Raw genomic sequence first — 13,895 nt, 5'->3', positions numbered from 1 at the left:
TTTCGTACCAAGCTGATGGAAATTTGCAAGGGAGTGGAGTGAGAGCCAATGCTGCCCTCAGATGTGGGGTGGGTGCTTTACGTATGCATCCAGCCCATCCCGTCCAGCCCCACACCCCAGCATTTCCCCCCAGCCCTGCGTGGAGCTGAGCACAGCTTTATGGCTGCTCTGCTGGGTGCTGCCCATGCAATAGCAGAGATGCGGGATGAGCGTCCAGCCCCGATTTGTGCTCCAAATCCAAACCAACACGAAATCCCCAAAAGTCACTGCCCCAAGTCAAAATATAAGGAAATATATGGAGAAAAACAGAAATTTCAGTGCATTTCTCCCCTTTTGTTTTTTTGTGAAGAAGGAAAGCCGGGCGGATAGCCCGCACTTCTGATCTTTTTGTGCTATTTAGCAAAGGGAACAGGCAACACCTCGCCCACGTGCCTCAGCCAAGAGGTGCTGGGGGCGCCGGCTGCATTTTTTTTAGCAAGAAGCCAAATTTCAGAAGTTTATTTCCAGGAGCGCGGAAACAAAAAGGGAGCGGCTGGAAGGCGGCCGTCCAACCAGCGCCCATCGCCGCCAACGTCCGCGCTCGATCCCATCGCTCCCACTGCCCCCAGCGCCCATTGTTCCAGGTTTCCGCACTGCTTCCAGCGACTCCCGCCGTCCTCAGCACGCCCAGTGCAGCCACGACTGCGATCCGCACCGAGCACCGCCCCGCACCGCCCAGCACCAGCGGCCCGACACGACCCGGCCGGCGATGCAGCGCGGTGAGCGCGGCACCAAGGGCGCGTGGCGCGGCGCGAGCCGCTCCGGGACCGTGGGCGGAGCTGCGCGCGGCGGTGGGCGGAGCTGCGCGCGGCGGTGGGCGGGGCTGCGCGCGGCGGTGGGCGGGGCTCTGCGCGGCGGGGCCGGGCGGGCGGCAGCGGCGGCGCGCTGTCAGGCCGGTGCCGGTGTGATGAAGATTGGCGGCAGGTAGGCGCTGTCACTCAGCGGCGGGGCCGCCGCGCGGGGGCGGGCGGAGCCGAGCGGACAAAGCGGCCCCGGGCGCCGGGGCACGTGCGGCGAGCGGCGGCGGGCGGCTCCTCCGCGCCCTCCTCCCGTCGGCGCTCCGGTGCGGGAAGTAACTTGGCGTTCCGCTGCGGCGCTCGCGGCGCCGTTCCTCTCCGCCTCTCCCGGTGCGCGGCTCCCGGCGGCGGTGCATAGCGGCGGGGGACCGGAATGTGACCCCCCCCCCCCCCCCTCCTCCCTCCCTTTCCCTTCCCCCTTCCCCGGTCATTGCAGCGCTATGCGGCCGCGCGGTGCTCTCCGGCCGCGTGCGGTGCTCGCGGCGGTGTGGCCGTTACCCGGGGAGCCGCGGTGCGCTCCGGCTCGGCACGGTTCCTCCCGGCGGTCGCAACCCTGGGGGGCCTCATAATCCCTCCTGCGGTTTGTGTGCCCCAGCCCGGCCCGTTGCAGCCCCCCAGCCTCGTGCAATGCACCCCGGCTGCTCGCGGTCCCCGCAGCCCGCTGCGATCTTCCCCCGGCCCGTTGCAACCCCCCAAGGGGGGCTGCGTTGCGCCCCATCCCGTTGCGATGCGCTCCAGCTGCATGCAGTTGCCCTGACCCGTTGCAGTCCCCCGGTTCTTTGCAGTGCATCCTGGCAGCCCGCAGCCCCCTCGGCCCGTTGCAGCGCACCCCGGCTGCTTGCGATACCCAGCGGCCCACTGCGTTACACCCAGCTGTGTGCAGCCCCCCAATTTCTTGCAATCTCCTCCCTGCTCACTGCAGTGCATCCCAGCAACCTGCAGTCCCCCGAAGCCGTTTCAGTACTGGCCCATTGCAATGCCCCCCAGTCCCTTACAGTTCCTCTGACCCGTTGCAGACCACTGTCTTTTGCCACGCACTCAGCTGCCTGCAGCCCCCCAGTCCTCTGCAGTGCATCCTTGCTGCTTGCAACCCCCCCACCCCGTCCCATTCAAATGCACTCCAGCTGCATGCAGGCACCTCGACCCATTGGAATTCCCCCTGGTCCACTGCAACCCCTCAGCTCTTTGCAACACACCCCGGCTGTTTGCCATCCCCCAAACCCGTTGCAATCCCTCCATCCCATGGCAGTGCACTTGGAGTGTGCCCTCAGAGTAACACATAGGGCTGGGGAGCACCACCCCGAAAGCATACACCCTGCTCAGTGCCAACCACCAGCCCAGGGCTGAAAGGGTGAAACACAGCGTTTTCGCATCTTTTTGCCCCCTGCACGCCCACTCCGTTCCCCAAGGTTTGTGTCTCTGCTCTTTGTTTGGATATTGGCCCCGTAACAGATGTCTGGGGATGTAGACTGGGGCTCCCAGCCCCTTTTGGGGTTTTTATCATTTATCATCCTCGCTTCATTGAAACTTTCCCTGATGTGCTTTCCCAAGTTTTGGGTTTTATTTCTCAGCCCCTTTTTAAAGAAAACACAAAAATCCCCATTTTGGGAATGTTTTTGGGCTGATTGATGCACAAAACCTAAGTAATGCCCATAGGAGGGGCACATTCCAGCCCTTTGGGGTGGGTGGAGTGAGGCATCGGGATTCCCCCCATTTTCCTCCCACCCTCTATTTACCAAACTCCTCCTGCTGAGGTTTCCCCTGTTATTAGGGGCAAAAGTTAATTGACCACATCTAATTATGGGTGGGGGGAGCAGCAGTGCAGGCAGCAGCGAGGGACGGACCCTGCGTTTCTCTGCTGTTGCACCCAAACCACATTTTAATTCACATTTTAATTCACATTTTAATTTTCGGTCACACTTCAGTCCACGTTTCAGCATTAATATCCGCATTCCTGTTGCAGTATTGCTGGCTTAGAAGCTCCAGCTCTGACCAGACCTCCTCACTTTGCAGTTTTTTGCTTTCCCAGGGAACTTTCTGATGGCTGAGCAGTCCCTGCCCGCCGCCGGCCTGCGCCTCCCGCCCCAACCCCAGGAGATCTGCAGGAATTCAGCGTCTGTCCCCCAGCCGCGGCCGATGCGCAGGTGTAGGTGAGCGGAGCGCCGTGCAGTGCCCTGGGGTTGGCTTCCCCCAGGATTTTCCTGTAGTCCTGCGGCACTGTGGCTGAAAGTACTTTGTGACAGAGGTTGGGGTGGGATTCCCCATCCCGGGGTGGATGGGGAGGCTGGAGGCAGTGCATAAAAGCACGGTGTAAAAATATATGGGGCTCAAAGTGGCGCTGCAGTGGGAAACTGATTGAAAATGCCCAAGTTTGGGTTTTTGGGGCTGAGAGCTCTCCTGGATCTCTGTGCTGCGGTTTTGCTATTTCTTCCCTTGTAGAAGTACTAAGCACAAACAACATGCATTTTCCCATAGTTTTCCAAAGTTCTGCTGTGCAGAAAACCCAAAAGATTGGTGCTCTCTGGGGGAGAAAACATTTTGGTATCATAGATTTCGTCGGAGAGCTGCTGCTTTCTGCTCTCTGATTGCACTTCTTGAGTCCAATTCCTACTTTTTGGTGGTGCTTTGAGGTTAAGCTCTGGGGTTGGGGTTGACTTGCAGCCGTCTCATGTCCCCACTGGCAGCTGTTGTAGGGAACGTCTCACAGAGGGGGCTGAGCGCGGAGCAGCTTTTCCCCTAATGAGAATTGCTATTGGAATCCTGTTAAGAACAAACGGCCGCTAATTAGAAAAAAAATATTTTGTGGCATCGTTAGCCCAGAATGTGAAGATTCTGCCTCAACGGCAGCGCTGGGGGGAAGCGGGTTTAATCCTCGCAGGGATGCGGCGCCGGGGGATGCTCCAGGTGGAAAATCCCGGGCAGAATCCCACGGGACGGCCCCAAAGCACAGCTGGAGTGGGACGGCCCCGCAGCTGTGTCAATATGACGGGAATTCGGCCTTGGCTCCGCGCTCCCCCCTCCCCTCCTCTGCCAATAACCTCGTGTTGGGCTCCAGCGTGTGCTGATAAACTTAAATTGGTGTTGGTTCGCTCTGTGAGTGCGGCGAGGTGCAGGGCTGTGTCTGGCGCAGCAGGGATTTTTTTTCAATTAAAAAAAAAAAAGGGCAAAGATGCCTTTTTGGTCATCACTGCTGGAGCGATGCGGCGCTGCTAACGAGATGCAGATGCTGGCAGCAGCGCCGGGCCGACGCTCACGACCCTTCTGTGAGTGTGAGAGCGAAATCGCCCCAAGTGGGAATTCTGGGGTCACACTGAGAATTGATCCCAGCTACAGCCCTGCCTGTTAGCATCCTGCAGCACCAGGTAGGCATCGTGCAGCAACAGGCAGTGGGACTGCAGGGGAAGGGCTGCAGATCCCCTCGACCCAAATCCCTGCATCCCGCCAGGAAGCTGTAACCCCATGTCCCAAATCCCATCCCAGCCTGCATCCCAACCCATATCCCAACCTGCATCCCAACCCTTCCCAAATTCGGGAGGGCAGCTGCAGTGCAATATGATTGGAGCGCCTCAGGAAAGTGCCACCAGCTCCGTTCTGTGTGTAGCTTTCAACTTTAATAAGGTGTTGCAAAAACTATGAAAATAGTTATAACCAAAACCACATTTTTTCGGCGCGCGCCGGCTCTGTTCTGCGTCCCTCGGCCACAATGTCTGCCTTTGTACCGTCCATAAAGCTGTTGGAGCGCAGTGAGGAATGGCAGCGGGGCAGGACGGGGGTTAATGGACACGATGTGGATATCCGAAAATCCCAGGCGGGGTTGGAAGCGTTGCAGGCAGTGTGTTTTATTTTGCTTTCAAAACCAGGATTTGGGGCATTAAAATCGCATTGCCCGGGCTCACGAAGCTGACCTGAAATCCTCCCCAGAATTGGAAGGTGTTGTTACTATTGCTGCACGTTGTCCCGTACTGTTGGGCCAGTGGGTTTGGATGCCTCCCTTTGCTGGAAGGCACTTTATAGGTTTGCAGAGCCCTTAATGTGGTTGGAAGCAGCGCTCCCAGCTTGCAGGGCCGCATTAGGGCAGCACTGCTTCATCCCATCCAATTCCCACTGCAGTGCTGTGAGCCGGAGCCCTTCGTCCGCAGCGCCCTGCTTTGTGCTCATCTGTGATCCAGCACTGCCCACGGGTGGGGAATTCGTATTTTTCTCGCTTCAAGCTTTACATTTTTTCCTCGCCCATCCACAAAATTGACTTTCTGGCACATTGTGGGGTTTTAGTGTTTGCTTCCCTGGCATCCTGCAGCCCTGATGCAGCAATGTGAAATTGGCCACTCCGTCAGCTCCATCCAACAAGCTAAAACATCTCAGTCTCAAGGAGATCCCGTTTTGACAAAGCCCTCAGAAAGATCAGAATGCATTTGCTCAGAAGTTGCGATCCTTGTCTGTTATGGAAAGAGTGGGAGATTGATTTGGGAGCAGAAAATCCAGAACCGGGACCTTTGGTGCATGTGAGTCGCCATCCCTTCGGAGGGCATTACACAGGTGGGTTGCTATCTGCAATTCTCCTAATGAGCTGGTAATTAAAACCCCTATCAGCTGCTGGAGCTCAGCCCTCCGCGATGGGATCTCAGCGGCGTTGCCTCGGGGGTCCCTCGGGATTTTAGACCTCAAAGATGCTCTCCCAGTTTGGGGTGACTTTACCCCATCACTGTTCCAGAGGTGCTGACACTCTTTATGTCCCATTCTGCCTCAGCCCCATCAATGGCTCCCATTAGGCTGCCTTCCCTAAATCCATCCTAAACCTTTCCCAACTTATGTCCTTCACTCTCATCATCCTCCTTGTGCAAGAACTCTCCAACACACAGTTTTTGGTTCTCCATTTATCCACTTTTAAGCATCCCAAAGAGTAGAGCTGGAGGACAGATATTGAAAATCCCACTGCAAAATAAGCGGGCTGCTTCAGTGCTGAGCACCCGGGGGGGGGGGGGTGGCCAAGGTTATCTCAAGGTGGGATCGTGTCATTCCCTGCAGCCCTTCCTGCTGGGATCTGCCTTTGGGGCTGGGAGCATCCCTGAGGCCCGGGCTGTTATCTCTGCATGCATCGTGCATTCTACTCTTGGAATTAATTGCATGGGCTCAGAGCATCATCTCCGTCCTGCTGCTTGCAGCATGCGTGCAGCAAGCTGGGGAGGGCTCAGCACACCCAGCAGTAGTGCCTCTGTCCCCACTCCTGCACTGAGTTTTGCTGCAAAAACAAAGTTTGCAAAACAAAGCAGTGGTTTTCCATCCCTGCAAGCCTTCCTCTTGCAACTTCCAAACCAGCCATGCAACAAGCTGCTCCTCCTTTACAAGTTGCAAGCATGCTTGTTGAATTTTCCTCTTCTTCCTTCTTGAGCTCAGTCCTTTTATCAAAGGAAGCACTCAAACCAGCACCCCAGCCTTTGCATCAACACCACTGAGCGGGGGGTGGCAGAGGTGAGCAGTCTCCCAGGTGAGGTTTGCAGAGCCCTCTTTGTCATGCTCCCTTTTCAGAGTCCCCTTTTACAATGTTCTTTTTACAACCCCCCCTTACAGCATGTCCCCTTGCAAAGCCCCCTTTACAGCAACCAGCTTTGCAAACTCTTAAGCAAAGCCACCCTTGCAAACTTTCTTTATGAAGCCCCCATTGCAAACATTCCCTTTGCAAAGCTATCACTCCAGCGTACCTTTTCCAATACCCCCTTTGCAAAGCCCTCTTCATAGCACCCAACTTTGCAAACCCCATTGCAAAGCTCCTTTTGCGAAGACCTCCTTTCCACTGCTCCCTCTGCAAAGCCACTTCTCCATCACCCCCTTTGTAAAGCCCCCATTACAAACACCCGCTTTGCAAAGCTCCCCATTTTAAAGCTCAATTCCAAACGCCCCTTTTGCAAACGCCCTTCTTGCAAAGCCTCATTTGCATCAGTGTTTTTTGCAGAGCCCCCATTTGCAGCTCCCTGTTTCCAGCGCCCTCGTTGCAGAGCCCCCCTTTGCACGGCTCCCAGTGCAAACAGCCCTTTGCAGAGCCCGCCATGTTGCCCCCGGTGGTACATTTTGCCCCCCCAGCTGTGGTGTGAGCCAGAGGGGCAGCAGCTTGGCCCCGCTCCAGCACTGGGCCGGGACACACAGCACCCTTCATGAAACCAGACAGAATTAAACCCTTTGTTTCCTGTTTGCAGCCCGCCTTGGCCGAGGCCGGGAGCGCTCAACAAACCCTCCTTTGTACTAATTTAATTAATCGGGGCGGCGAGGATGAGAGTGGGGCTATAAATACTGCCCCTTCCCGGGGGCAGGAGGGGACTGCACAGTGCCATTCCTGGGCTGGTGACCCTGAGCACCGTGGCGGTGCCATGTGGGAGCTCAATTTGGGAGGAAAAAGGGGATTTTTGGGAAAAGCACCGACGTGGTGGCGCAGCCGCTTTTGCAGTGCTGCTGTTGCTCATCCTCCCAGAAAGCAAATGTCTTGCCCCAGTGTTTGCAGAAGACAAGTTTGGGGTTGTGCACAACTGAGCAAAATGCGCTGGGAATGGGGTGGAGAATTTGGGTTTGGTGCAAAAGATGGGCCTGCGTGATTCTGCTTTGGGTCTGGGGTGGCAGATGACAAACGCCTCCTGTCTGCTCGCAGCGTTTCAGTGGGATATTTGCTGGTCTGTGTGCAGTCTGAGATTTTTCCGCCCAGTCCCTTTGCAAATGATGAAACCAGAGAATGCAACACAGGGCAGTTCCCCATCTGCATTTCCTTCATGTTGTGTTGGGCACAGGAGCTGTGGGTGATGCTGCAGGGGTGGGGAGTTCACTTCTGACCCCATTTTTGGGGCATTCTGGCAGCTTTTGCTAATTGTGCCACAATTCTGTGTTACCGAAGGAGCCCCACCAAATCTCCCTAAATAAACCCAAACCAGTGGAGCTCACAGAGGTGCTGGAGCAAAGCCAACTTTGAGGGGTTAAGGGGTTAAACCCACACGTTGAGGAGGAATCCGACCCCATCCCAACTGCATCCAGAGCCAACATTCCCCATTCCCAGCTTTATTTCCAATTCTCTGCTCCATTCCTCAGCCCTATAATGAGCCAACATTCAGCATCTGACCAAATCTCAGTGCGTTTGGAGCTTCTCTCGTGCCGCTCCTGGCAGCAAGAAGAGCCGGCCATAGAAAGGCTTTGGGTTACTGTATGTAGCACTGCTGCTATTTCTGGTGGTTAAACAGGAGAGGGTTTGCCCATTTATTTTAGGACTGCTGGGTGATGTCACATGAAACCTGGAGAATTTGTTGGTGAAACTTTATCGGCCGAGCCTCACTGCTGCCTTAAAATAGCTGCGCTATGGCATGGCCACGGGGCTGAGCCTGGGGTGAGGTGTGTGGTTGGGCTCCCGGCCTGGATTTAAGGGAAAAAGTACTGTTTTGGTCCTTGGAAGGTAAAATGCAAAAGGAAAGATGTTTTTCCAAGCAGAGGCCTTTACTCCTGGCTCAGTCCGGGGGAAATCGCAGCAGCAGGATTGCTGTTGGGAATGAGTGGCGTGGGGGCACTGCGCTGCTCTCCACTGGGAGATCCCAAATCCAGCATGGAGAGCGTGCATCCCCCTGCTTGTGCTCCTCCTGCCTCCATTGCAGTGTGAGCAGGCTGCTGTTGCTCCCTCAGCATTCCGGATAAGAAGCCGGGTTTTCCCACCAGGAAGCAGCAGCGTTGGGTTTGTCAATGGCCAACATGGAAGAATGTCCATTCCACCACGTCAAAAACATGTCTGGTAGTTCCTTAGCGAGAGTTGACAGGGATGGCGGCTCACTGGGATGTGTTGGAAGAGATCCCAACAGCATTAAGAAGAAATCTGTTTTTTCCCCATGTGTTGATGATGGGGCAGTGGAAAGCTCCGATTTGCACAGTGCATCCCATACTTGGGATGTTTCAGAGTGCAGTGACATCCCAGCCGTGTCACGTCTCTATTTACACAACCCTGGGTAAATACTCCACATCCGCTTTTAATCCCAGTTTTCCTGGAATTTAAGGGCTTTGGTCACACTGAAAGTTTCTGAGCAACAGTTTTTCATGCTGTTTTTTTCCTCCTAAAGGAGAAATGTGCATTTCCCCATTTGAGCAGGAAAGGGCTCACACGCCCAATTTTTGCTTGGGGTGAGCAGAAGCCCCACCAGAACGTTTAAATTTCTACTGGATAGCAAAATAAAACACCCAAAAAAAGCCTGAATAGCCCACCGCTGGTCAGTATTTCTCTGCATGGGCTCATGTGATCACCCAAAATATTGGGGCAGAATGTGGCTTTGCCATTGGAGCAGTGTGAGCAGAACGCAGCCCATTGGTGTGCCATTATTCTATTAGTTTCAGAGCTGGTGTTAAGTGGACATGATTCCTTCCCACGGACCATTAGTTGTGTTTTATTGCTGGCCTGATGGCTATTACCCTTTTTTGCTGGTGCCTTCCCCCATTAGGTTTGTACAATTAGCAAAACAGGAGTGCAGGGTGGGGGGTGGTGGGAGGGCTTCGTGGTGCCCCGCAGTGGGAAATGCGCTGCACTGTGCTCCTTGCAGGCTTTGGGTGGTTATGGGGGTGGTTTTGGGGTTGTTTTGGGTGGCCCATTGGATGGGAGCAACACCCTCAGTTTCTCAGTGCATCACCCGTGGGTCTGCACAATGTTCTGCAGTAGGCACAGCCACGTGGGCAGAGGTCCTGGCAGGGTGGGCACATCACCACACATCCTTGCGGGTACCCAAATCATTGTGATTCCAAGCTGAAGGTCCCAGCAGGGCACCCGAGTTAGCAGAGATCCTCACAGGATGCTGTAATTAGCAGAGAACCCAGTGTGCCTCCTGAGTTGCCAGCAGCATGATGGTGCCCAGATCCATGCCAGATCCCAGCTAAGAACCTTGAAGTTTCATCCAATTAGCAAAGCCCCTTAGCACCATAATGAGCAACGGTGGTGGAGTGGTACCCAGAGATGATGAGGGGCACCCAGACCCATGAGCATCCCTTATGGATGCCAAACCAGAAATGAAGACCCCAGGACCTAGAAGCCGCACAGAAGAGGTGGCTGCTTTCTTATTTTCCTGTTTTTCCCCCCCAGGTGCTCAGCGCTTTGCCCTCCTCTCGCTGTGGCTGTGTTTTTTAATTTGATTCAGCAGCACCAGAGTTTTTGTCTGCAGTCAGTGCTGCCTTGAGGAAACCCGGTGGTGGGGCACTGAGCCCTGGGGTCCTTCCCAAAACTCTGCATCTGCCTTTTACATTGAAATCCCATAGGCAAGCCTAAAAGGAAAACCTTTTGCATGCAGGGAGAATGCAGGTAGTTTGCTCTATACTCAGATGGAGCCAGAAGGTGGGAATGTGGCGAATGTGGCAAACATTTGAGTGATGGCAGCATCAGGTGCTGTGCTCCTCATGGGGTCTTTGGTGATGTGTGCAGAAAATCAGTTCTCATGAGAGTACCTTCAGCTTTGTAATCAATAATATAAATAATCTCTTCTGTGCAGGGAACCTCTCGTCCTTGTTGGCCCTCATTAGAGCTGGGTTCACTCCTCATCAGCGGGGGGCGATGACCTCTGCTGGGGACAACCCAGGGACACATGGCTGAGCAGTGGGACTCCTGAGGGCAAGGTGCTCCTGCCCTGTGTTGGAGTGGGGAACTCGGCTGTATGATGGTTTCTGCTTCTGCAGTCCCCTAGAAGGGAGTTCATTTCTGAGCCGGGGAGCTTCCCTGCAGCTCTGGGGGTGCTGTGATTTGGGGGTGCTGTGATTTGGGGGATGCTCGTGGACCAGCTGCCAGCCAGCACCCAATGGCTCAGGCTCTGCTCCCGCAGCTGTGGGACCGCATTTACGGCTTTCCCCATCCAGATTCACACCACTCCTCCAGCTCTGGGATCTGCCCCTCCATGGAGGGCTCAGATATCACCACTCTCCCCTCTCCTCTAACAAACACCTCCTGGAGCAGCGTGGGTGTTTCTTTCCCTTTGCGTCGGCTGAAACCTGAACTCGTGTTTATTTCTGTTCCTGGTTGGCTCCCTGTGAGCACAGCCCATCCTGCACAGCACTGTGCCCCCTGCATGGCATTGCTATTGGAAACGGAGTCCTTTTGCTGTGGGCACCCAAAAATAGCCAGGGTTGGTGCTGAGCAGAGCATCTCTGTACTGTGCACAGCTTTCTGCTGCATTGCCCGTGGAAATGCCCAGGAAAATCCCAGCTTTGCTACCCTTGTTTCTCTGGAATCGTAGAGCATTTCAGTTTTTATAATTAAAAGATGCTGCTGAAGAGCAGTGAGTGCACTGTTTGTAACATCTGCAAACCTTCCAACCCTCTTTGGCTTGAATTTTAGCAACAAGCCCCACATTGCCTTTCTTGCTGTGCTGTGCTCCAGCCACCTGCTCTTGACTGGAAGTGCTCTGAGGCTTAATTGGGATTGCGTAATTACCCATCAGCATCAGGTGGGTCGTTCCTTGGGGTGTGTTGGATGTGAAAGTCCCTCCCCAGTGGCTGCCCCGATGGTTGCCAACAAGGCTGTGCGATCCCATGGGAGCAGGGAGGGTTTGCACTTCTTTTCACAGAGAGGAAAATGCCCCGAGGACGGCTGTGGGAAATGGAAGATGGTCACTCTGTTCTTGTGAAGGTTGATGGTGGTGGTGATGGAAGGAAGTGCTGCTGATGGAAGAGCAGTGGGTGTGAGAAAACACCCGTGTTTTGGGGCGTTCCCTGCATTGATGGTGTTCTCCTCTGAGCATTGCTTGGGAATGAATTGGAAAAAGGTCGCCATCACAGAAGAGCTAAGAAATGGAGGTGGAGGAATCAACAAATTGCCAAAGGGAACAGGTTGCTGCTTTGGGTTGGCCATGAATTTACTCATTCTGGGGGAGCCTTTTCCCTGTGCCTGTTGACACTGAGGGGAGACGTTTTGCTTTCAGGGATTTCTCCTTTTCCCTCCTCAGATGTATGGTTGGAGGTGAGCGATTTTGGCAATCGCTGTTGAACAGGAGTCATAAAATGAGAAGCGCCGCCCGGCTATATATAAACCATGGCTGTGCTCTGTACCTATTTTTACGAGTTTTTTTTTTTTTTTTTAAATGATCCCAGAGTACTTCCTGGAAAACGGAGCCATGAATTGATGCTTTTTATAGGTCGCACCATAATGCACTAATAAAGCAAAAGGTTAAGAGAACGGCCGTGTCCCTGTCCTCTCCTCCCGCCGGCTGTTAGAGCAGCAGATTCTAAATCATGGCGAGTTATGAAGTGCAGCTCGTGGTTCCTCCAGCCAGTCCAGCTCTCCCCGTCGTGCAGAGCATCTCTCTACTGTTGCCATCACCTCCCCTTGTGCCAAGTGAACCTTCCTGGTGAAATCTCTACAAGCAATTACACGAAATATTTCCAAACTATTCTTAAAATAGCCAGAAACAGCCTTGTGAGTGGAAATGTGGCTCCTAAATATGCTTTTTGTGTGTGTGTGTGTGCAATAAAGACATAAAATGGCATTGGGTTGGTGCTCACCAACTAGAGAGGTGGAAGAGTGCGGTTTGCATTCTGCAGAGCAGCCCTCAGGGTGAGCAGCAGAGGATGCAGAAGATCGCATCCCCACGGAGCATTTGGTGCTCAGGGGGGACCCCACCATCACCCCGACCCCATCCCCACCTCAAAGAGGCAAACGGCAGCGATGGAGCTGCTGGAGTTCCTTTCTCAATTAATGGCTTTGTTTAATCATACCCCCTGTCCAGAGGAGTATTGTCTTACGGATAATTTCGTTTGCCTAACGAGATTTTGCTAATTAAATCTCCTTTCGGTCGGCATGGCTCTCCCTGCAGGATAGGGGAATGTTTGTGGATCCGCTGCCGGCTAAATAAACCTTTCCACTCCACTACCAAAGAAAACACGGGGATTGCAGGAGCCAAACACTGTTTGCAAATTAATTATCTGCTGCGGCCCCGGCGAGGCGCTGTGCTGTGCAGGGTGCTGCTGGCTGTGCCCTGGGCTCTGCCTCTACTGCAAAGCACGTGTGGGGCTGATGGGCTGCAAAACTTGGAGCAGGGCTTTGGGTCCCCAGAATGGTGAGACAGCCCTGAAATGGTGCAGGGGGGCTTTGGGTGTTGGGGCCTTCGGCAGCATTTTCAAGGCCAAATGGGAACAGAGTTCCATTGCATTGCAGTTTTGGGGACATCTTGCAGGAAAACCTCAGAGCTTTTCATGTGGCACCCGTTTAGCACCTGGTTAATCACCATTAACTCCTTGGCACTCGCTGCATTTATGTTAATGGTGACCCAATTAAGTAACACTCATTACCTTGCACTGTCACTCAGCTAAATCATTTTCCAGAGAGACAGCCCAGGAAAATCACAGTCCCTTTTGCTGGGGCTCCAATGGAGAAGAATAACCTCTGTTACCTCAGGGTATTCATTGCTCTGCCTCTGTCCCATTACAGCATTCAAAAATGGCAACACTGCTACTTCTTTTTTTTTTCACCTTTTTAGAAAAAATCTTCCTGCAAAACAACTTTCTGTTTTTCTTCCACGAGTTTCACACGTTTCTCCTTCGGTCTGTGCCTTTCTGGCTGCAGTTGTGTGCTTGGAGGGTCTCCTGGGCACGCTCCCTGCGCGCTGCTGGGCTGCGTGCTGCCGTGCACGATCTGCTGCTCGTCGTGCGCTGCTATGCACGCTCCCATCCGCAGGCTCTTTTACTGTATGCTTCTTCTGCGTCCCCACGCACACTCCCTTGCACACTCCCAGCTTCTTTGCACACTCCCTTGCGTGCCTCGAGTCCCCATCCAAGCTCCCAGGCGTGCTCACAGCTCCCATGCATGCTCCATGCACGCTCCCGTGCATAATTCATGCACTCCCAGGGTGCTCTGTGCACATTTCTGTGCGTGCTTCACGCACTTTCTGTGCTCACCCCCACACGTACTCCATGCACACCCGATGCACGCTCTGAGCACATTCCTACACACATTCCCCTGCACGTTGCTGAGTACGCTCCATGCAGACTCCCGTGCACGTCATGCTCCGTGCGCCTTCCCAAGCACGCCCCCCCACATGCGCCACAAATATTTGTCTCTTCCCCCTTCACCAT

General features: G+C 54.3%; 1 protein-coding gene across 6 annotated transcripts in view; it reads left to right on the top strand.

Moving 5' to 3' along the window:
* The first annotated feature begins 874 nt into the window (after window positions 1-874).
* The window catches only part of PKNOX2 (PBX/knotted 1 homeobox 2), a 143,084-nt gene continuing 130,063 nt past the window's right edge, over window positions 875-13,895 (top strand). For all 6 annotated transcript variants that reach the window (XM_048968331.1, XM_048968329.1, XM_048968328.1 and 3 more), the window contains exons 1-2: window positions 875-963; window positions 2,866-2,986. The gene's annotated coding sequence lies outside the window, so the exon portion shown is untranslated. The remainder of the gene's footprint in view (window positions 964-2,865; window positions 2,987-13,895) is intronic.

The sequence above is a fragment of the Lagopus muta genome, chromosome 22 (genome assembly GCF_023343835.1).
Source record: "Lagopus muta isolate bLagMut1 chromosome 22, bLagMut1 primary, whole genome shotgun sequence".
Lineage (NCBI taxonomy): Eukaryota > Metazoa > Chordata > Aves > Galliformes > Phasianidae > Lagopus > Lagopus muta.
Note: the sequence above shows the minus strand (reverse complement) of the source record. Positions and strands in the feature narration are given on the sequence as shown.